General features: G+C 33.8%; 2 long non-coding RNA genes across 3 annotated transcripts in view; one reads left to right on the forward strand and one right to left on the reverse strand.

Annotated features, from left to right (window-relative positions):
- The window catches only part of LOC147572488 (uncharacterized), a 378,016-nt gene that overhangs the window by 41,254 nt on the left and 313,801 nt on the right, over positions 1-22,961 (reverse strand). The window lies entirely within an intron of this gene.
- Positions 1-22,961, forward strand: part of LOC147572489 (uncharacterized) — a 96,196-nt gene that overhangs the window by 9,304 nt on the left and 63,931 nt on the right. For both annotated transcript variants that reach the window (XR_015245796.1, XR_015245795.1), the window contains exon 2: positions 10,353-10,451. This is a non-coding gene — a long non-coding RNA (uncharacterized LOC147572489). The remainder of the gene's footprint in view (positions 1-10,352; positions 10,452-22,961) is intronic.

Below are 22,961 nucleotides of genomic sequence, written 5' to 3' on the forward strand. Positions count from 1 at the left end.
TGTTTCAATAGGAGACACATGGAGTGAGAGAGTTTGCCCTGAGGTAGGCATTTCATGCATTTTTTAAAGCAAAATCAAAGTTCTAAAATAAGAACTATAATAAGAGAGAAATGTGGCAGGACCACTGGGAATTTCTCATGATCCCTCATGTAATTGAACAGCATGAATACAAAACCAGCTGCATATTAGTTGTCCTGACACGACTGTCTTAGCGCCTTTCAAAACAAAATGAATATTCCCCATTATTACTTTACCTTTTTCTGCCGGTTTTATTCTGATTTAACACTTTCACAGTATTTTTTTCAGGTGTCTTCTCTGTATTCAGAATTTTTCTTAACTTCAAAGCAAGCTCTAAGCATTACAGTGTTCCAAGGAGGTTTCAATATTGAAAACATCCTTGCCCTAAACCATAATTATGTAATATATGATCATTGTAAAAACAGAAATTTGTATTAAAATTGGAATCTCCTGCTTGGCTACACAAGCTAAGCGTGAATTTATTTCTTTTTTCCCCATACTCATGATCGAAAAGGAACCCCCAAATTATATCAATTCCAAGGAGTCTTAAGGGACCTAGAAACAGAACAGGCTTTGGACCTCAGTATAATTGTATTACCTGCAAATAAGAAAAAGTACAAGATTATGAACTTATAATTTCTTTTCTTTTTTTGTTAATTTATAATTTCCTGTGTGAACCGAGATAATATGCTCCTATACATGACCACGTCAAACTCTATTCGCTTTTTTGTCCAAACAGAAAAAGAAGCACAGTAAAAGCGATTAGTTTAATATATGAAATCGTATCAAAGAAAAAACCATATGAAACCTCCCTGTCTCCTTTACCACACTTGTGCACATAGCTGGATGTACAAGACAATTAAAACCTAAATAGGGATGTTGATATTATGGGTAATTGTCCCTGTCTCCACAGTGAAGCCACTAGAATGGTTTTGTCTTATTGTTACCTTTTTTAACTCTGAAAATCCTGACGTGGGCTCTAATGTTTCATAATGCCTTTTCCATTGAATGTTGTGCCTTTCAAGGAAATAATTAGAATTTTCTGTTGAAACTTTAATTCGCCACTCTTATTCTGACCCCAAAGAATAATCAATTTTGCTTTCTTTGTTTCATATAAATATTCTCAATGTTGTACATTCTAATTCCTAGGCCATACGATCTCCCAAGAGATTTTAGAGGAGATTTTTTTCCTTTTAATGTTGGAGAATAAGATATGAATTTAAAAAAAAAAAAACTAAGGCAAGAATTTTTAGAGCTAAGAGTAGAAATTAACTTTGTGGTAGTTTTCAGTGAGTCTCACCAGTATTTTGATTCTCTTCCCTGAGCACCTCAGTCATCAATAAACACTGACAAAATTCTCATGAAATTAGTCATATCTGTGAAATAATGCATATAAATATAAAACAATGAATGGAGATATAAATATATCTTTTTAAAATTTTTTTAATGTTTACTTATTTTTGAGAGAGAGAGAGAGAGAGAGAGTGAGCGGGGAAAGGGCAGAGAGAGAGGGAGACACAGAATTTGAAGCAGTTCCAGACTCTGAGCTGTCAGCACAGAGCCCAACATGGGGCTTGAACTCACAAACTGTGAGATCATGACCTGAGCCAAAGTTGGACACAACCGACTGAGCCACCCAGGCGCCCCGAGATATAAATATATCTTGATAATTATTGCTATGACTTCTACTAGTACTACTATTATGAACCCTCAAATTGTCTAATAATTTACATATCAAACAAATTTGGTTTGTTTGTAGATGACTACCAAATACCACTCCAAACACAGTCTTTCCGAATGGAAAGCTCCCACAGTGTTTCCACCAGACAAATATATCTACACAGAGGGTCTCCATCGTTATCTCAAGCATGTCTTATACACACTAAATTTGACAACTGCATAAAAGATTATTGCAAATGAGACACACAAAAGGAAGGTGTAGCATCATAGAACACTGCTATATGTGTTCTATATGTATCAAAAAATCATCTCTTTGATGAGAATAGACATCAACTAATAAAGTATGCAAAACTCAGCCAATGTGAGTCTATGTCAATAAGTGCTCAAGGACTAAATCTTGCTCCCCATTATCATTTAGTATGCTGAGTTGCCATAAATTTCCTTTACCTTGCAATCTACTACTAAGGTGGTTGATGAAGCAGAATGCAGTGTTGTATGGCCATGAACTGTAAGAATATTAAGATCAAGAGTTTTTTCCCCAGAATGCCAAAAATCTCTCAAGTAGAAATTCAGAATGGTATTTTTTTTAATTCTCTTTCTTTTCTTAAGCTAAAGGATTATATAACAACAACAGCAAATCTGAATTTGCCAGAAAATGAATTTTTCACTAGCAGTATATTAATTGGAGGCTGTCACAGTCTATAGACACAGGGCATCCATGATCAAAAGTAGTTGTCTCTCAGGCATGATCACATTCAGCACATAACAGTCATTACATAATTATTTAAAACTAATTTTGGAAATTAAACTAGAAAGGCAACATTACAAGTCATTTTCTCCTGTTCTGATATCTATTGCACTTTAGACAGATATTAATATTACCTACTGTCTTCTTAGTATTTTAGAGTTTCACATTTCTGTTTGAATTTTCTATAATATAAAAATATGCCATCAATAAATGTATTCAACTCTAACAGGTCACACCTATTCACCCTACACTTCAAACTTTTCCATATTGTATATACAAAAAAGAAATGTGGTATCTCTAATGGGGTATTTAATTACCTACTCTTTAGTTGGTTATTTTTATACACACACACACACTCACACACACATACACCCCACATAAATACACAAATTAGGATGTCAGAAAAAGCAACATTTTTTAATGTGAAAAACTGAGAGCACTGTTAATACCACAACCATTTCCCAGACCTTTTAGAATTCCTCTAAGACAATTTTGACAGAGATTTTAATCTTAATGACATAAACAAAGCTGCTATTCAATAATTTATTTCATAAAACCAGAAGGAAAGAGAGCAACTGCATGACAGTAAATCACTGCTTGGATCTTAAGTACTACTCACAATAACTAGCCTGGCCATTCTTTATGAGTGCATGATTTCCTTTGAGAGATGAAGATGAGAGATTTCACTGGCCTGGCGATCCTATCTTTATAAATCTGCAGATCCCTTGGAAAGATACACATTTTAATCTTAGATGTATGGAGAAGGAAAGCTGTGTACATATTTACTCACACTCTTGAAGACTTGTAAGACCTTTTAGAACATAAGCTCTATTAATTCAAAATTTATGGTAATAACCTGGATAATGAACTAAAATTCATCTATGTTCAATCTAGAAAGAAAACAATGTTAAATAAAATATCTATGAATAAAATTTCACCAGTTGATGGATTCAATTGTTTTCCAAAACCTTTAAGTATTTACATTTCATATTCAATACATTCATAAGATGTTTGTAACAATACCAATTCATATGTGAATATCAATTCATATGTGGATATGTGAATATCAGACCTAGAAGTTAATTAATAATCATTCTTAGCTAACATACTAAAGATAATGATGTGAATTTTAGTTGAAATACACATGAAATAATATTCCCTCTGGCTCATTGTTTATAGCACTCATTTCACAATTAATCATGTGCTATCTTAAAAAAAAACAATTTTTATTTCTAACAAAATTTTCTGTTACTTTTTAACTTTTTGGTTTTTTTATTACTTTTTGAGGCAGGAACTAATTTTTTTTTTAATTTTAACAGGAACTAATTTTTGTATATACACTCCACAACACTTACAAAGAACAAATGTTTGATGCGTCTGGGTGGCTCAGTCGATTAAGCAACGGACTCTTGGTTTTTGGCTCAGTTCCTGATCTCTTGGTTCATGGGTTTAAGCCTCTCATGAGGGTCTGTGCCGTCCCTGCTTGGGATTGTCTCTCTCTCTCTTTCTCCTCCCATTCCCCGCTCATGCTCTCTCTCTGAAAGAAAGAAAAAGAAAGAAAGAAAGAAAGAAAGAGAACAAATGCTTATTGATTTAAATTTGTTCCCTTAAATTTTATTAAAATACATAATTATATAATTATAATTTAATTTTTATAATTATCATTTACATAATTATATTGTTTTGTATCTAAAGGGTTTTTTTTCCTACACATACCACATATACATGGTTTATCTACATATACAATGACTCACTAAAGTTAGTTTTTTGGTTCATTTTTCTTGTAAAAAACTGGAGTATCTTGACTGTTTAATTTGTAAATGAAAAGTATATAATGACTAAATGGACTCTCATTGAATGCTAACCAGACTGTCATTGCTAACTAAACTCCATTTTAAATGGAAAGATGGTGAGTGTTAAGCTAACAGCCCAGTGCCAGTAAAATCAGGAACCAAACATACCCCTTCCATTGATCTCACTTCCTGCAACTTTGTATTGGTTGTTCTCCAGTCCAACAATAAGCACCTGAGTTTCTGTTGTTTATGCCTTACACCGGAGCAAATCAACAATGTTGACAATTAAAGTCATTTGCAGCCATATTACATATAAATAAAATAACCAGTCCTTCTAATGTTGGCAATGAACTCTAATTTTTCAGACAAGCACTTAATTGATTACTTCTGCCTTTCTGTATTTCTCAACATGTGTAGCAAAAGGCAACTTCAGGTCTGATAGACAACACCCTCCCCATTTGAACAGTAGTTTCCTAACAGTACTATCAAGCACTGATGATGTCATTTAAAAATGAGCAATTTCTGTTACCTTTTGATCAAGATATTATCTTGGTTTGTTTTATGCAAAATGACCCAAGCCAATAACCACAGTCAGGTCCTGTCTACACAAGAAAAAAACAGGTATAATTTGAGATTCGTCTAAAACCAGATTCCATCTACATCACAATAAAACTAATGAGAAGTAATTTTAATGAAATAATTACAAATTTTCAAAAAGAAAAGAAAATTTAATGGCACCTGGGTGGCTCAGTCAGTTGAGTGCCTGACTCTTGATTTTGGCTCTGGTTAGGGCAGAGCATGTAGTCTGCTTGAGATTTTCTCTCTCCCTGTATCCCTCCCCACCATTCATGTGCTCTTTCTCTAAAACAAACAAAAAAACCCAAAAAACGGAACAACTACAACAACGACCCAAATTTAACAATTATTGATTGTCCACTATGCAGTTGTTATAGAATATGTAAAGGACTATAAAAATTATTGTTTGAACTCAAGAAAAATTAAACAACTTTAAAGTTGGTAGAAAAGCTTGCTAGCAGTAAAAAATTATAAAAGAGATGTCACAAAATAGCATAAGATTAAATTCAAAAGAGGAAGCATAAGCAATGAGTCAAAAGAGATATTCTTTCATATATGTTCCATAATTAAAATTCATGACCTTAATGTTAGCTGAAAATGATTAATAATAATAAGTCAGGTATTCACATATCAATGGATCCAGAAATGTTTAAAGTTTTCTGAAAACTAAAGTATATATTTATATATAGTTATATACTTTTATAATAAATATTATATAACTTTGTCTTTTATATATATATATATATATAAGATGAATAAATAGAATGAATAATTTTTAACAGCATATTTTGTTACTGAGATTATTTAGTTTTTTGTGAACACTGATACTTTTGGTGAGTTTTTTCTGCAGGGTTTAAATCAAATAATTTTTTATTTAATATTTATTTAAATTATTTCTCCTTAAAAAACTTATTTTGTGGGGGCACCTGGGTGGCTCAGTCAGTTGAGCATCCAACTTTGGCTCAAGTCATGATCTCACAGCCCATGGGTTTGAGCCCCGTGTTGGGCTGTGTGCTGACAGCTCAGAGCCTGGAGCCTGCTTCAGATTGTGTCTCCCTTTCTCTCTGTCCCTCCCCTCTCTTGCACCCTGTGTCTCTCTCACTCTCAAAAATAAATATTTAAAAAAACCTTATTTTGTGGAACTTAATTCCATTTATTTCAGCATTTTTTTCCAAACAATCCAGACAGGAATTGTTATATTTAGCCTTCTGGTGGATTATACATTTATTTGCATTTTGGGGCACTAAAAGTAACACTGTAGAATATGGTGTTCTCCTTGACAACAAATCACAGATTCTGTAATAAGTTATATGTGAGGGGGTTTTTTTTGACAGAAAAAAAATCTTTAACCCTTTTTGACAAACTTTATTCTCTATGTTAACCCTGGGATTCCTTCAATTCTGTTATTCATTGTAGTAAGTAAAATTTCCCTCTTTTTTCATTGCTAAAGGTTTAAAATATGTGCATTTATTCTAGCATTTCAAGATTTTTGTAGGAAAAGTTGTTTGTTTCATCCATGTCATTCATGGTTTTGTATATCAAAATTTGATTTCTATTCAGTTTGGGTTTTTTAGACTTCTGAGCCTAAAAGTTGATAACACCTCTGTTCGTTTTATTGCTTTAGCATTTGAAAAGAATTTTTTTTAATTTTTTTTAACATTTATTTATTTTTGAGACAGAGAGAGAGAGAGAGAGCATTAACAGGGGAGGGTCAGAGAAAGAGGGAGATACAGAATCTGAAATAGGCTCCAGGCTCTGAGCTGTCAGAACAGAGCCCAACGCGGGGACCTGAGCCGAAGTCGGATGCTTAACCGACTGAGCCACCCAGGCGCCCCTGAAAAGAATTTTTCTGAGTAAATGATTTTTTGTTTGTTTTTAAGAATTACACTAGCTCTATTGGTTGCTGTCACTGTAAATTAATACCTTAGGACACCATCTCTGAATCTACGATGCTTTCCACTGCCAACATCAATAGCTATTAAATATTTAACTACTTTTAAAAATCTGTAGTTTTACCATTTTACCGAACATAAAACGAACCTGACACCTTTCTACTGATGCAAATGTTGGTGTGTCTCTTTCTCATAGAATAACAGTGTCTTTGCCCTTTGTTTTCCAGCTGTGGGCTGTTATCTTAAAAAAAAATAACTATTTATGTTACACTGATATAATATATTAAACCCTAGTTCTTTGTGGAACTCCAAAGTTACTCTTTGGGAATTCAAGTAGATTACTTAAAGTGAGTTCTGCTTTATTTATATAATTAACTTAAATTAGCATGATTTGTCATTGGAGTGAAAAATCACATAATCTATTTTTTCTAATTTGTCTTTTTTTTAACATTCAGGGTTTTTTTTTAATTTTTAGTTTATCCACTGTGAAGATGATGCTAAATACTTTCTTATATTGACTTAAATTGATGATAAAATTTGAGATATGTCATTCAGCTTTGTATAAATGCAAATTACACATGTTGTCTTATAAAGCCTGTTTTCTCCTTGGATGGCTTTTCAGAAAGACACCATCCAGATATATTGATTTTCTATTTGGATTTTGTTAGATTGGCTTAAAAGCATCTTGTGAACTGGCCACACCAAGCCAATTTAAAAAATAATTTTGAAAAGAGGCTCCATCTATTACACACAACAAATGTAGATATATTTCAGGTAATTATGGCTGTAGGTCTGTTCTTTCTCAAGAATGCAAACTTTATTCTCATTTCTAATTCCAGTTTTATGTCAGTTATTAACATAATGAAGATTCTTTCTCTCATCTCTAGATTTCTAGATTATTCCTGAACAAAATGACTGATTCAAAGTCTATAATAATATGATGCCTGGGATGACTTTAAACTAGTATACAATCATCTCTCAATTGTGTTTAATTTAAAATTCCACTGTCTCTTTAGATGAAAACGTTCCTTCCAATCTTTTTAAGAGCTTCAAGATTTTTCCATCTAAGCATTTCAGGTTCCTCCAACACAGCCTCTGTAATTAGTGGCTCCAGGCCAGTAAATTCATCCTGCCTGTCAGTGCCTCTGTTTCTGCTAGCTTCAGCCCATGATGTGAAAGTAAATCATTACAACTGGCTTCCCAGACTTGAAATTGAATTTGACAAACAGTCTTTGGGAGTTATATAGGATGAGAATGTGAGATACAGATAGCAATCACACCTGTGTAACCTCATTACACATATTCAGTTCCCACCGACTTCAAAGATAGTCATGGGTATATAAGAAAAAGCAAAATTTGTCACTGGATTCCTAATATGTCTCTAATGGCATACAGAAGGCATCATGCTTCTCATTGAGCACTGGGAGTTCCAGGTTCCAAGTAATGAATATCTTTTATTTGCTATTTAAATTATTCCAAATAGATCTCATTTCAAATAGAGATTATTATTCCAAATAGATCTCATTTCAGTCCACAATGCCTCAAGAGTGTAATTTCAAAAGCATAATTATGAGAGATAAAACGTTCATGAATTTATGGTACATTGCGAAAGTTAGAAGTAAAGTCAGCAGAAAATGATGAAACAAACTCAGAAGATATTAGAACAAAGAAAATTAGAGATCTTTTAATACCATGCCTTCATTTTACCTACGAGAAAGCTCAGGTTGCAGGAAGAAAACGAAAGCCTAGGTCAAAGAACTAGTCACTGACTGACCTGGAATAAAAATCAAGTCTTGTGATTTTCATTTTAATGTTTTCCATCTCATATTAGTGATTTTCAGGGGAAACAAACATATAAATTAAACTTTTATAATTTCTAATTTTTACACAAATTTAGGATTTTTTCCCAAGATCGTTATTTTATCAACAATGTTTTCCTTCTTTACAATTATAAATTCCAAATGATTGGCATGTTAATGTGGATTTTGAAGTCCAAGTTAATTACTTTGAAAAAGTAACCCTATTAATATGTTTATTAGTTTACTAAAAGTTACTGCAATGATCACTTTATAAGTCCTGTTTAGAATATTTTTAGCCTCCTCTTGTTCTTTCAGAGTCGCTTTTAAAATTCAAAAAATTACAGGCAGAAATGCGCTTCACTTGCAAAAGAATGATAAGCTCGGCCCTATGTTCCCCTCAAGCTTCCTTGTCATGGTCTCCTCAAGTGTGCTATAGCCAGAAGACACTGGGGCAGTGTAGCCTTTGGTCTCTAATTAGTTTCATGCCTATCATTCCAGCATTCAAATACAAATGAATTTTCAAACTTCTTTTAAAACTGAAGACACTGATTGACTTTTGGCTGTTGCTTAAAAAAAACATCCTGAGGAAATGCATCCTTTTTACCTGCACATTCCTGACCTCATAAAAGAACGAGTACTCACAATGGCTTGCAGGTATTATTTATTACTTTTAAGGAGAATAGAGCATCTTGAAAATGCACACACCCCCAAAATATCAGTACTTCCAGTGATATAAAATGAAATGAATGAACGAATAACAAACAAAATATCACAAATGTATTTTCCTTGTCTTCTCATATAAATTAAGACGGGATAACAAAAGTCTCATAATAAATTCAAATAATTAAAAATCAGTGTTAAAAAATATGGATGCTATAGAGAGGGCTACTTCTAGAAATGCAAGGATTATTTCAGATCAGCATCTGTAAGGATTCATTGATTAATTTCGCCTATGACTACATCAATACAAATGGGTTTTATGGCACCTGATATATTTATTTTCACTCTTTTGCAGTTGAAACTCCTACTTCTAATAACAGTTGAAAACTTGGTAGCCACAATGTTTGGATTCCAGAAGCAGAAAAAAATGGTGACTTCATATCTCAAAGAGTCACAGATTTGTCTTAATTTGGAGACTGGAGCTAAATAATTTATGAAATGTGAAGGAGCAGCATCATGTCAATGACACTGTTTCAGATGATCTTTCCTAAGCAGCTATTGATAATTTACATGTAAAAGGCCAAATGCTAGGCGCTTTCTTTAATATCCTCTTTGCTCTTTACAGCAACTGTATGAACAGAGGTTAGTTATACCTATTTTATAGTTTATTTTATTAAAAAAAAAAACAACCTTAGAGCCCGTGGGATTAACTAACATGACCAAGGTAACACAACTAGTGAGAGTAGAGGTATTTTTTTCAAACAAAATTGTCTATTATTTATTTATTCTTCAGCAAAGATTAAATAGAGTATGTTGGAAATTCAGTCATGAATTCAATCTTTCAAAAACTATAATTTTTATTGTTCTATAACTGAATGGGATTTGATCTACAATATATTTATTTTTAAGCAAAAGAATTTATCTTCCCAATTCAAAGTAACACAGAGGTTTCCAATATAAAATGGAATCAAATCAAGTTGTCTCTTTCTCTCTCTCTCTCTCTCTCTCTCTCTCTCTCTCTCTCTCTCTCCGTTTCCCTTTCCAGTCTTCCTTTCCTGGCTCTTTCTTTTCCTTTCCTTGAAGTAACATAAATTCCAAGTGGACTTATTTTCCTGGAACTGAGGCAAGGACATCTTAGCCATGTAATGTCATGTCCCCTGAGTCTAACTGATCCTTCTTTGCCTAGGTATTATCTTCTGTTTCTGTTGCATCTGTTCTGGATGTCTCTGATCCACCATGACTTCCAGTTAACTGATCCATAGTCTACATATCCATTCTTCCAATGGTAAGGCCCTCACTCACATCTATTTCCTACCTTTCTTGTAGACAGAGTAAATTTATAAATCTCAACATGCTTGGCCTGGATGTGCAGAACTCTATAATATTGCTATGGTTCAAGCTAGTCCAAAAAGTATCTCAAGCAACCATTGATAACCTGAGACATTTACCATCTTGCTTACCTGTATCCTGAGACTCATAAGTCATGGCATGTTCAGCTCTGAGATACCTCCAAACTTATCTGGTGTCTCCAGAGACATTTATTCTCCCTAGACTCAGCTAAAAGCATATAGCAAAGACTAAATCTCTTTCCAAAGACCCAGCAACCACTAAACAGAATGCACTTTTCCTCCAGTCTCTTTCCTGCCTTGTAGTTGAACCCATCTCCAAAAATGGCTCCTGGGGAGAAATCATAAAGCAGGTTGTCTGCAATCCATAATCTCCCTGGTGGCAGGAGGAGGGAGATAGGGGAGACACCCTGAGAAACTAAGAAGTTCCTTTAGCCAAATCTCCTTGTAATCATGCTGATGACAGTTCTGGTACACAAACTAACGATATTCACTCTCAAGAGAGTCCATATCTGTGAAAATATTTTAGCATGCTATACTTGATTTGTCTAGGAATGTTTGTACTAAACAAACATGGAGTCTATGAATTTATAGCACATGTCTCTCTGGAAAATGTCAGATAAACTATGCAACCATCTGGGAACGTGACAATGTATCATAGCAAAATGGTCCTCTTCTGTGTCATTTATGTAACCACGAATATCACACAGAGTCCCATACAGTAATCTGAGCCGGAGCACATCCTGACTGACAAGAAGTCACCCAGGCAACTACATTGAAGGTTCTGGTCTCTCACTTTCACCTATGCTTCATGATTACTTATCTTCCTGAAATTATTGGTAAAGTTTGCTATTAGGTAAGATTTCTTATTTGAGTGAGTCTGATTTGACAGTACAGTCCTTTGTGTTATCTCAATCCATTACCATCTTCTCTCACTGGTATAAACCCTAGGTTCTGAGTCATCCAGATCTGGTCTTTGGTATTTTTAAATAAGATTACAGATTTCACTAAAATGCTTTTCTCTTTAAAACACCTCAGTCTTACAATTAAAAGTAGGAATATCTGTGACTATTGTATGCTTGAGGCCGTGGACATAAAAGACCCTTATTGATTCTTGAGTGATGACGACAACAGTAAGGATAATGAGAATATTGAAAATACATAATCCAATATTAAGATATGAACTACTGCTTTTATTTGAGATGTTTACTATGGCAGCACCACAACATCATCTTTGGTACATTACAGTCACAATTTTGTTACTCTTCTCTCCTGAAATCTTTTTTTCAACGTTTTGTTTTTGTTTTTTTTTTTTAATTTTTGGGACAGAGAGAGACAGAGCATGAACAGGGGAGGGGCAGAGAGAGAGGGAGACACAGAATCAGAAACAGGCTCCAGGCTCTGAGCCATCAGCCCAGAGCCTGACGCGGGGCTCGAACTCACGGACCGCGAGATCGTGACCTGGCTGAAGTCGGACGCTTAACCGACTGCGCCACCCAGGCGCCCCTCTCCTGAAATCTTAAATGAAATGAGTACTTAACTATTTTAGCTAGATGCCAAGGAATTATTAATAAAAATTATACTGATAATTTTTGTTAATAATAGTGTGAATAGTTTGATAAATTCCTATGTCATCTTATTTTTTCAAGTATTGTTTAAAAACAAACACAAAGGATTAGCAACCTCTGCAATTGTGCCTCTGATACATACAGACAGATTGAGCAAAATATTCAATTATAACAATCAAATTGTGAGAATTGAATTTGTTGAACTCTTATTAAAAAGGTTCTAAAACACTTTATCAGATATTATTTGAGTACCAGGAAAGCCACGTGCACAAATATATTGCTAAATATGCCACAAAATGATTGACTATTTTATAAACAAAATATGTCATATTCAGTGATTAAAGTCCAACAAATGTAAGATTCTAAGGTTTACATAGGACAAAATTTAATACAAAAAACTCCTTAGTGGGGCGCCTGGGTGGCTCAGTCGGTTAAGCGTCCGATTTTGGCTCAGGTCACGATCTCGCGGTATGTGAGTTCGAGCCCCGCGTCGGGCTCTGTGCTGACTGCTCAGAGCCTGGAGCCTGTTTCAGATTCTGTGTCTCCCTCTCTCTCTGCCCCTCCCCCATTCATGCTCTGTCTCTGTCTCAAAAATAAATAAATGTTAAAAAAAAAATTAAACTCCTTAGTAATCTACACAAATTAGGTACTTGCCTTATGATATAAATAATATTTTCAACTATAACTGAAATTAACTATAAATGAATAAAAAACATTATTATTACAGAAGAAAAAGACAAAACATTCTGAGTTTTCCAAATGAATCTACTATTATGGACCAAACTATACGCCACTATACATAAGAATTAAATTATTTTCCTATTAAAATTAAGTATATTTCAACTGATAACTATTAGTTTATTTTTAATGTGTCTTTTTGGTATTTTTATCAGTGATATAAAAGAACTAAAAAAATTTTATGAGTATGGAAAGAGAAAAATACAAATAATTTATTTTAAGGTAAGAGTTAATGAAAATAGTTACTATTATTTTCTATGATTGAAAATTTTTCCAATTTAAAACTTAGAATTTCTGTGAATTCAGTTCTGCAAATATGCATTGCTTATGAAAAATGGAATTTTTATTACTAGAAGAAAATTTCAGAATATAAAATTTTAAAATCTAGAGCTTTCTACAGGACCTTGAGGAGACGTATTATGATAGTGTTTCCTAAGGCAATATATTTTAGGAATTAAAAGTGACAGTGTGGCTCTTGGGCAAATCTATACATTTAAATGAAAACTGCATTGATGGTGTGTCTATACAAAACATTTTTTGTACCAATGATATGTTATTATATGGTGCCAAGTGGACCTTATATAATATTTATCTTCATGACTCAGATCTAACTATAAAGAACCAAACCAGCAACTGCTCAAATTTACGTTACTTTGCGTCATATTATTAGAGAACACAAAGTACTCCAAGCACCATTTAGACAAGATACTTCACTAGATAGAACCTGTTCTGCTTTTAAGGCAGAGCTGCCCAGGCAAAAACCTCCTCAAGTGAAATAATAACCCAAATGTGTGTGTTACTAGAATGATGTTTTGTGTAAATATATCACACAGTGTAGTGTACAATTTAGAATAACTTCAATATAGTGTTATCTGTCACAATATGGCATATATTAGGCTTTTGGCTCTTTTTTTAATGTTTACTTATTTTTGAAGGAGGAGAGAGAGACAGAGAGAAAGAAAGAAAGAAAGAATCTGAAGCAGGCTCCAAGCTCTGAGCTGTCAGCACAGAGGCCTGTATGGGGCTCAAACCCACGAACCGTGAGATCGTGACCTGAGCCAAAGTCAGATACTTAACCAACTGAGCCACTCAGGCGCCCCTAGGCTTTTGGCTCTTTTAAACGTGATCTTATTTACCAAGAATTTTTATATTGTATATATGACTATAAAAAAAAACACACAGAAAAGTTTCTATTCTTTATTACAGTTGGTTACACAGTCCAAATGCATGCAGCATCCTTTGGCTATAGTATGGAAAAACGAACTTACAGCTATTAATACAAAAAATGAAAAGAAAACACTGCTGCAAATTAAAAAGAAAAGTGATTTCTGGATAAAATAATGACAATTCCAAAAGAAAAAATGTGTTTTCCAGTCTGTGGGTATCCCTACATGGAAAAGTTTTCTGTGTATTAGGCAGCAAATAAGCCTTTTTCCCTGATGAATCTTTGTCAGTTTACTGTCAGAACAGAATGGGGCAAATTAGTTTGAATTAACCATTTAGACCACATATGCACAATGCCTAATAGTCTGTGACTTCTCTGATAAACATTGAAAATTTTATTTTACAAATTCTTGTTTGACTAATTTTAATTTTTTTCTAAATTAAAATTCAGTTTAATGAGTTTATGAGTTTAGATCAATGGTTTTCAATCTAGAACATTGGACCCCTAAGTTCACACCAAAATGGACTCAAAACTAACAATAATGATGCTAATGATGATATTGATAAAATAATCAGAAACAACATTTATTGTGTGCCTACTGTACTCCAGGAACTGTTCCATATATTCTATGTGTATTCAATATTTAATCTTTACAACACAGCTGTGAAATTAGTATTTTTCATTTTACAGATGAAGCGATTAATGCAAAGGTAGATGAGGTAGCTTTTCCCAAGATCATTTAGTTAGTAACTGGCTAGTTAAGATTAGAACCCAAGCAACCTAAATATTTTAATCATTATGCATATTATCTTCCAAGATAGTCATGGGAAGTCCATGAACTGTTTTCAATTCTAAACTATCTTATAAATATTGCATATTTTTTCTATTTTGGATAAACTAACTTAAATGCTATTTCTTTTACTTTGGTCAAAATTGTGTGAAATCAGAGTGATAACACTAATTGATTACAAATAATAATCAGAAGTCCACAGACGTCTTGGGGCATAAGGAAGATTATGACTTCTGTGTTGTCTCACAACCATTTGATAAGAAAGTTAAAACGAGAAAACCTAGATTTCTTGGTTTCTTTCCAATATGTTTCTGAACCTCTATCTCTCTAATATAATACTATATCAGAATTTCCTTCACACAATGTTTTATATTTTTCCTGCACTTTCTAACCTTAGCACATTTAAAATATCTGGAGCTAATGCTTTAAAGACTTGCAAACTTTTAAAGTGGCTTCTATGCTCAAAAAATATGAAACAAGGTATAAAACCCACTTTTTATCCAGTCAGCACATCCTTTGGTAACATATTCCATTTCTTCTATCTAATTTTAAGGTGCCCAGTTGCAATGGTGTATAACAACCTGATAAGGTTTCATTGCAAAATTCAGTCACAGGGTAGGTCAATCTGAAAAAAATAATGTTCACATAAATCCAACCTGGATCAAAATTTTTATTGCAGACATGAAAGTAAGCTAGGGTTGGGGTAGAAATGAAAGAGCTATAGAAATGTAGCACACTCATAATCTTTCATTTCTGCCCTGGAGAGGCTTGAAATGTTGAAGCCAGGAAATAGAATATGATCAAACAGCCCTGCTTGTATGTGACTAAATTGATAAAAGCCATGAAAACCTCAATCTAAATTATAAAGCACATTTATGAAGTCCTATCAAACTGAATTGTTATCTTTATGTGTTTTAAACAAATTCTGAACACTGAATAATGGACCAATAAATGCTTAATGAAAGAATGAATATATGGTTCTACCAATCCACACTTTATTTTTTGAGATACTTACTTTCACATCTCTAAAATCCACATGAAGCCAAGACTTGAAATTTTTTCTGAGTGATTTGTGGGAGAAAGAAAAGGTGCTGTATTACCAGTAGAGAAAATCCTATGCATTTTGAATATTAATAAGTTCTTTAAATGTGAATACAAATGCAATATATGTCATAACATTTGTTTGTAGTAGTGAATTGTCATGACATCCCAAAAATTATCCACTAATCACAATTGACAAGGCAAAAAAAAAAAATAAAATGGTGACAGATTTGACATGCAAGCGATTAAGTTAATTTTAAACTCAAACTCATCTGCTAGGTTTTAAAAAGTGGAGACAGAAATTCTAAATGGAATGGCCAATGTGACTAGCCATTTCGAGTTTAAATGCCCAACTTGAGAACGGGTTATATAGTACAGAAAAAATACTCAATTGTTCAGATTTTGAGAATCTGGAAATTTTGTCACATATAGATAAGGACAGAAAAAAGAAAGAATGTAATCTCTTATCTTCACACACTTGAAATTTTATGTCTGGCATTGTTTGAAGAAGATTGGAAATCTAGAACTGTATCCATAATGACAATTTTAAGTTACAGATGTTAGCTTGCAAATTCATGCACATATTATATACCGATTGCTCAACACTGCCTTAAATTACCTAATTAATGAAATGAAACACTTTGCATGTACTTATCATGGCAACATATCATAACACTTTTAACTCTGTGTTTTTACTATGAATAAACAAGCAAATTGATAAATGAACGTGTATCTCCAAATGTCCTTTCTGTTACTACTATTTGACATAAAAAGTTAAAATTAATTATCACCCAATAAATATATCTTTTAATAAACAATTTACAGTAAAAGTTAAAGATTCAACATTGGTTGTCCTTAAAAAGGAACACCACATGGATATTATTTGAATTGAGGAAGTGAAGGGAATGAAGTGAGAATATCCATGCATGTGTGCTGAAGCTAGCTCTTCCATAGCTGCTAGAGAAGAAAGTGACTCTTAACACAATTCCTGTTTTTTGCCTTTAATTTGAGCCAGAGTGCCAACAATAATAGCAAAATAAGTAGCAGAAAAGCATTCTCTACGTTGGAAAAAAATGGATTTAATGTAATGATAAATTGAAAAGTGTTTAGAGACTGCTATATGAGAATAAGCTTGAGCAGTGCTACTCAAAGTATCCTGTATGGAGCAGTGTTGGACAGAAAACTCTTCCCAGTACATGGTGAGATAAGGAGCTTATGACATCATATAAGTCAACTCTATAGTCACTAAACAATATTTAATTCAACTGATATATTTTTTATAATAATACTTCCTCAATGAAGAAAGCACTGTGTAGATTTATATTTGAGTACAAGCTCCTGATCTTATTCTAGACTGGTAATAACTATGAATAGTAATGAGCTAGCACAGGGGTCAGCAAATTAAGGCCTGCAAACCAAATCTCACCCACATTTTTTTTTAAACAAAGTTTTATTGGAACACAGTTATGAGCATTCTTTTTTTTTTCCACGACCCAACTACAAGACATAGTTGAGTGCTTGTAGCAGAGACCATCTGGTCCTTCAGAATTTTGAACATCTGGCCCTTTAAAGAAAATATTTGCTGACCCCTGAGCTTGAGCATCCATATGATCTTGAAAGCTTTTGAAAAGGGAAGTTGAAAATCAAAAACAGGGGCTCCTGGATGGTTCAGTCAGTTGAACATCTGACTCTTGATTTCAGCTCAGGTCATGATCTCACAGTTCATGAGTCTGAACGAGTGTCAAGCTCTGCACTGACAGTGCAGATCCTGATTGAGATTCTTTCGGTTTTCTTTTCTCTCTGCCTCTCCCCAACTCTCTCTCTTTTTCTCAAAAGAAATAAGTAAACTAAAAAAAAAAAGAACATCAATAGAGCATATCTAAATGTGCATGTTAAGGCACATATTATTCATTGTGTGCCATTCTATGGGAAGAGGTGTGACCTCATGAATCCTGACAATGTAAGCCGATTACGATTACAACTACGATTTGAGAACTATGTATTCTAACCAGACTCTCTGACTTGGATATCAAGAATAATTAAATATTCCCAAGGAAAACATGATGGTTGTTCAGGTTTTAACCTGAATATTAGTCAGTCTGGAATTTTATAGAAAATAGAGAATTTCTATTCTGTATTCAGTGAGTGGTAAATACATTCTACACCTAATATTTTTACTCCTGTGTAGAAAGGCAGAATATCTTCCAACACTAAAGGGATATTTTTAAAATGCAAAAAAATAAGGTTATACCATGGATATACAAAACTATATTTTGAGGATAGGTAAATTTACAAAGGTATAAATAAGAATGAACAGGCCACAAATACCTTTTCCCCATTAATTTGAAATGTTACTTAAATTATGAGATATTTTTGCTTTCAAGCCATATTACAATATGTGGTTCTTTCTATTTTTTACCTAAAAAGAAAAATATACTATGAGAAAATTTTTTTAATTGTATTTAATTTGAAGAAACACCTATTTATGTGCATAAATATTCATATGTATATACAAATGTATCTAGAAAAATAGACAAAAAGGAAAAAACTTCATATCTTGATTAGTCAAAATAAATGGAAAAGAAAACTTAATACAATTTCTCACATACAGAATAATTGAATATGTTAAATGAGCACCAATTTACATATAACATCTGCTAAATGTTTAAACAATTTAAACAGTTTGATTATATTTATAGATGTGACTTTTAAATATGTAGGCCAAAGCAATTATAGCAAGTTTGCAGGTATAAAGCTAATATACCAAAGTTCAACTGCTTTCTTATATACAGCAATGAACAAGTGGAATTAGAAATTAAAAACGCAATACAATTTACATTAGCATCAAAACACTGAAATACTTAGGTATACATTTAACAAAATCTGTACAAGATCTCTATGATGAAGACTATAAAACTTTAATGAAAGGAACCATAGAACTAAAGAAATGAAAAGATATTTCATGTTCATGGATAAGACCCAATATTGTCAAGATGTCAATTCTTCTCAATTTGATCTATAGATTCAATGGAATCTGAATCAAAATCCCAGCAACTTATTGTGTGGATATTGACAAACTGATTCTAAAGTTTATTTGGAAGGCAAAAGACCCAGAATAGTCAAGACAATATTGAAGAAGAACAATTAAGATTGATACTATTTGACTTCAAGACTTACGATAAAGGTAGAGCAATCCAAAAAGTGTGGTATTGACAAAAGAACAGGCAAATAGATCAATAAGACCAAATAAAAAGCCCAGAAATAGACCCACAGAAATATACTCAACTGATCTCTGATAAAAGAGCAAAAGCAATACAATGAAGCAAAGATAGTCTTTTCAACAAATGGTGCTGAACAATGGGACATTCACATGAAAAAAAAAAAATCTAGACACAGACCTAATATCCTTCACAAATGTAAACTCAGAATGGATCACAGATATTGGTATAATATGCAAAACTCTAAACTTCTAGAAGATAACACAGGAGAAAAATCTAAGTGATCTTAAGTTTTGGCAATGGCTTTTAGATGCAACACAAAAAGCATGATTCATAAAGGAGATAAGATTAATAAGCTGGGCTACATTAAAATTAAAATTTTTGTTCTGCAGGAGACACTGGCAAAAAAAATTAAAAAAAAAACAAGCCACAGACTGAAGGAAATATTTGCAAAAGACATGATTGATAAATAATTGGTGCATAAAATATCAAAGAACACTTAAAACTCAACAATAAGAAAACCACCCAATTATAAAATGGACCAAAGACCTTAATAGATGCCTCACAAAAGAAGATAAACAGGTGGTAAATCAGCACATAAAAAGATGCTTCTCATTCTATGTCATCAGAAAAATGCAAATTAAAATGAGATACCATTGCACACCTGTTAAAATGGCCAAAATCTAGAACATTGACAACACCAAATGCTGACAAGGATGTGGAGCAACAGAAACTCATTGCTGGTGGGAATACAAAATGGCACGGCCACTTTGGAAGCCAGTTTGTCAGTTTCTTCCAAAAACTAAACATATTCTTGCTATAGAATCCAGCAATCATGCTCCTTGGTATTTACCTAAAGAAGTTGAAAACATGTCTACACAGAAACCTGCACATGGATGTTTGGGAGAGCTTTACTCATAACTGTAAAAACTAGGAAGCAACTAAGATGTCCTTCAGTAGGTGAATGGATGGACTATGTTCAGTGCAGACAATAAAATATTAAGCACTAAAAAGAAATGAGCTATCAAGCCATGAAAAGACGTGAAGTAAAATGAAATGTATATTACTAAGTGAAAGAAGTATGATTCCAGCTATATGAAATTTTGGAAAAGGCAAAACCATAGAAACCTTAAAAAGATCAATGATTGGGGCGCCTGGGTGGCTCAGTCGGTTAAGTGTCCAACTTCAGCTCAGGTCATGATCTCACAGTTTGTGAGTTCAGCCCCGCATCGGGCTCTGTGCTGACAGCTCAAGAGCCTGGAGCCTGCTTCAGATTCTGTGCCTCCCTCTCTCTCTGCCCCTCCCATGCTCGCACTCTGTCTCTCTCTCTCTCTCTCTCTCTCTCTCTCAAAAATAAATAAACATTAGAAAATTTAAAAAAAAAGATCAATGATTGCCAGGGGCTGGGGAGAGAGACAGATGAATAGGCAGAGGACAGAGGATTTTTAGGACAGTAATACTATTCTGTAGGATACGATAATGATGTATACCATTATACATTTGTCCAAACCCATAGAATGTACTACACCAGGACTCAACCCTAACTAAACTGTGGGTTTGGGTGATAATGTGTCAATTTAGGTTCATAGGTTATAACAAATGTACCACTCTGATGGAGGAACGTTGATAATGAAGAAGGTTTTGCATGTGTGGAGGCAGAGGTATATGGGAAATCTCTGTACCTTCCTCTCAATTTTGCTTTAAAAATTAAAGTCTATTTAAAAATATGTAGGCCATTAGAAACCACTAGTTATTGTTATGAAATGCAGATGCTCTGACAAGTCAAAGACCTTTCTTTCAAATCACCAGAGAATGGTATGACTCAGTAATCAATATTTAAAAAGAAAAATATTCTACTTTGTTTTAAAGCTTACTTTTGAATATTAGAGATGACCAGTGTATTGTAGGAAAGAACATTTTGCACTAAAACAATGTGGGGTCAAAGAGGAAGAAGCAAGGACCCCTCCAGGGAATTGTAGGGTAATACAAATACCACCACGTTCACTGTTTCAGTTTTGAACGTACTCTTCCAAATGGTTGGAAAAGTAAATATGATTAATTTAAACAGACCAGTCTTGCAGAGGACACCCTCTGCAACCAGAGGCATATGGAAGATGGAAGCTAGGTATTGACATTGAAGGGATCCATGACATATTCTGCAGTAAAAATAATAATTTGAAGAATTAGTGGAATAGCATGAATATATCTTACACACACTTACTCTCTCACATCTGAAAAAATATAACCCAAAAGGTTAACAGTTACCACTCACTGAAATAATAGTAGAGTAACAATGGAAACTTTCCTTTTGTTTTATGTTGTTCAGTGGTGTTGGAAAACACACACACATACACACATATATAGACATATATACATTTTACAAACACTACTTCTGTAACTTAAAAACAAACTAAAATTACTATGAGAAAGGCTTAGAATCATATGTCACTATTGAGAGGGGAAAAGGGGGGCCTGTTCACTAGTTTTTTTTTAATGTTTTATTTATTTATTTATTTGAGAAAGAGAGAGACAGAGACAGAGAGCATGATTAGGGGAGAGGCAGAGAGAGAGGGAAACACAGAATCCAAAGCAGGCTCCAGGCTCTGAGCTGTCAGCACAAAGCCTGACATGGGGCTCAAACCCACGAACCATGAGATCATGACCCTAGTCAAAGTTGAACACATAACTGACTGAATCATCCAGGTGCCCCATGTTCACCAGTTTTTAATATGCCCTAACCTTTAAGACCTGGTCATAACCTCCAGTGACTTATTGTATCTAATCATCAAGCAGAACACAGGGGACTGGAAAGATAGAAAAAATATTTGTCAAGATACAAGCAGTAATTAGCTCATTCATGACTTCCCCTTAATTTCAGTAAGAATCTGTTTTCTCATAGATCATTCATGCTGATAGAATGGCTCTCGGGAAGAATTAAGGATATTTTACATATCAAGAATTCTGAAGAGAATGAAGTAAATCAATATTTAAAAATTTTATATAGGCAAACATATAAAGATTATCATCACTCTTTATTTTGGTCAGCAGAGTTGTCCCTGAATATACATGGATGGTTTTACCAATTTCTTCGTAAACTAGTGAGTTGCTGGTTCTCATGTGAAAACCTATGCATCCAAGAATGACCTTGGCCTGGCCATCCTCAGCAAAGTCTCTGGTACTGGGATGGAGACAGGATTTGACCTTCAATCTGCGGGAGGTGACTCAAAGTCCCAGAGTGGTGAAAATTTCTGTTGACAACCTCAGATCGATTACTGATAATCAGATAGTATTAAGAAAATTTGCTACATATGCCACTTGTATTTAGTTTATAAAAATACTGGTTGAGCCATGTGCTTGGGTGCCTAGGGACCAAACACACACGGGCCCCAGGCAGGGAGGGCAGTACATCAGGATCACCAAGTTATACCTGAGCACATAATCCAAAAGAGAGCTTGGATTGGCTAGATGCCAACTGGAAAAAAAGGTTTTTTTTTCCATACAAATATAACTTGTCTCATTAAGTACAATATATATGAAACTGAACGCTTCATCTCTATTCACCAATTAAACATAGCTGAAGGAATAAAAAGTGTTGGGAAGTTTTTAAATTAAATTAAGACAAGGGGACCCTGGGTGGCTCAGTTGGTTGAACATCAGACTGTTGATTTTGGCTCAAGTCATGATCTCCTGGTCATGAGATCGAGCTCTGCGTGGGGCTCTGTACTGAGCGTGGAGCCTGGTTGGGATTCTCTCCCTCCCTCTCTTTCTGTCCCTCACATGCTTGTGCATGTGCTCTCTCGCTCTCTCTCTCTCTCTCTCTCTCTCTCTGTCTCTCAAAATAAATAAATACACATTTAAATTAAGAGAAGTCCCCTAATTCAAGGAATTTATATTCTAAAAGAGAATATGCTATAACAAAAATAATGTTT

This window comes from Puma concolor, chromosome E4, assembly GCF_028749965.1.
Source record: "Puma concolor isolate L17-30 chromosome E4, mPumCon1.1.hap2, whole genome shotgun sequence".
NCBI classification, from domain to species: Eukaryota; Metazoa; Chordata; class Mammalia; order Carnivora; family Felidae; genus Puma; species Puma concolor.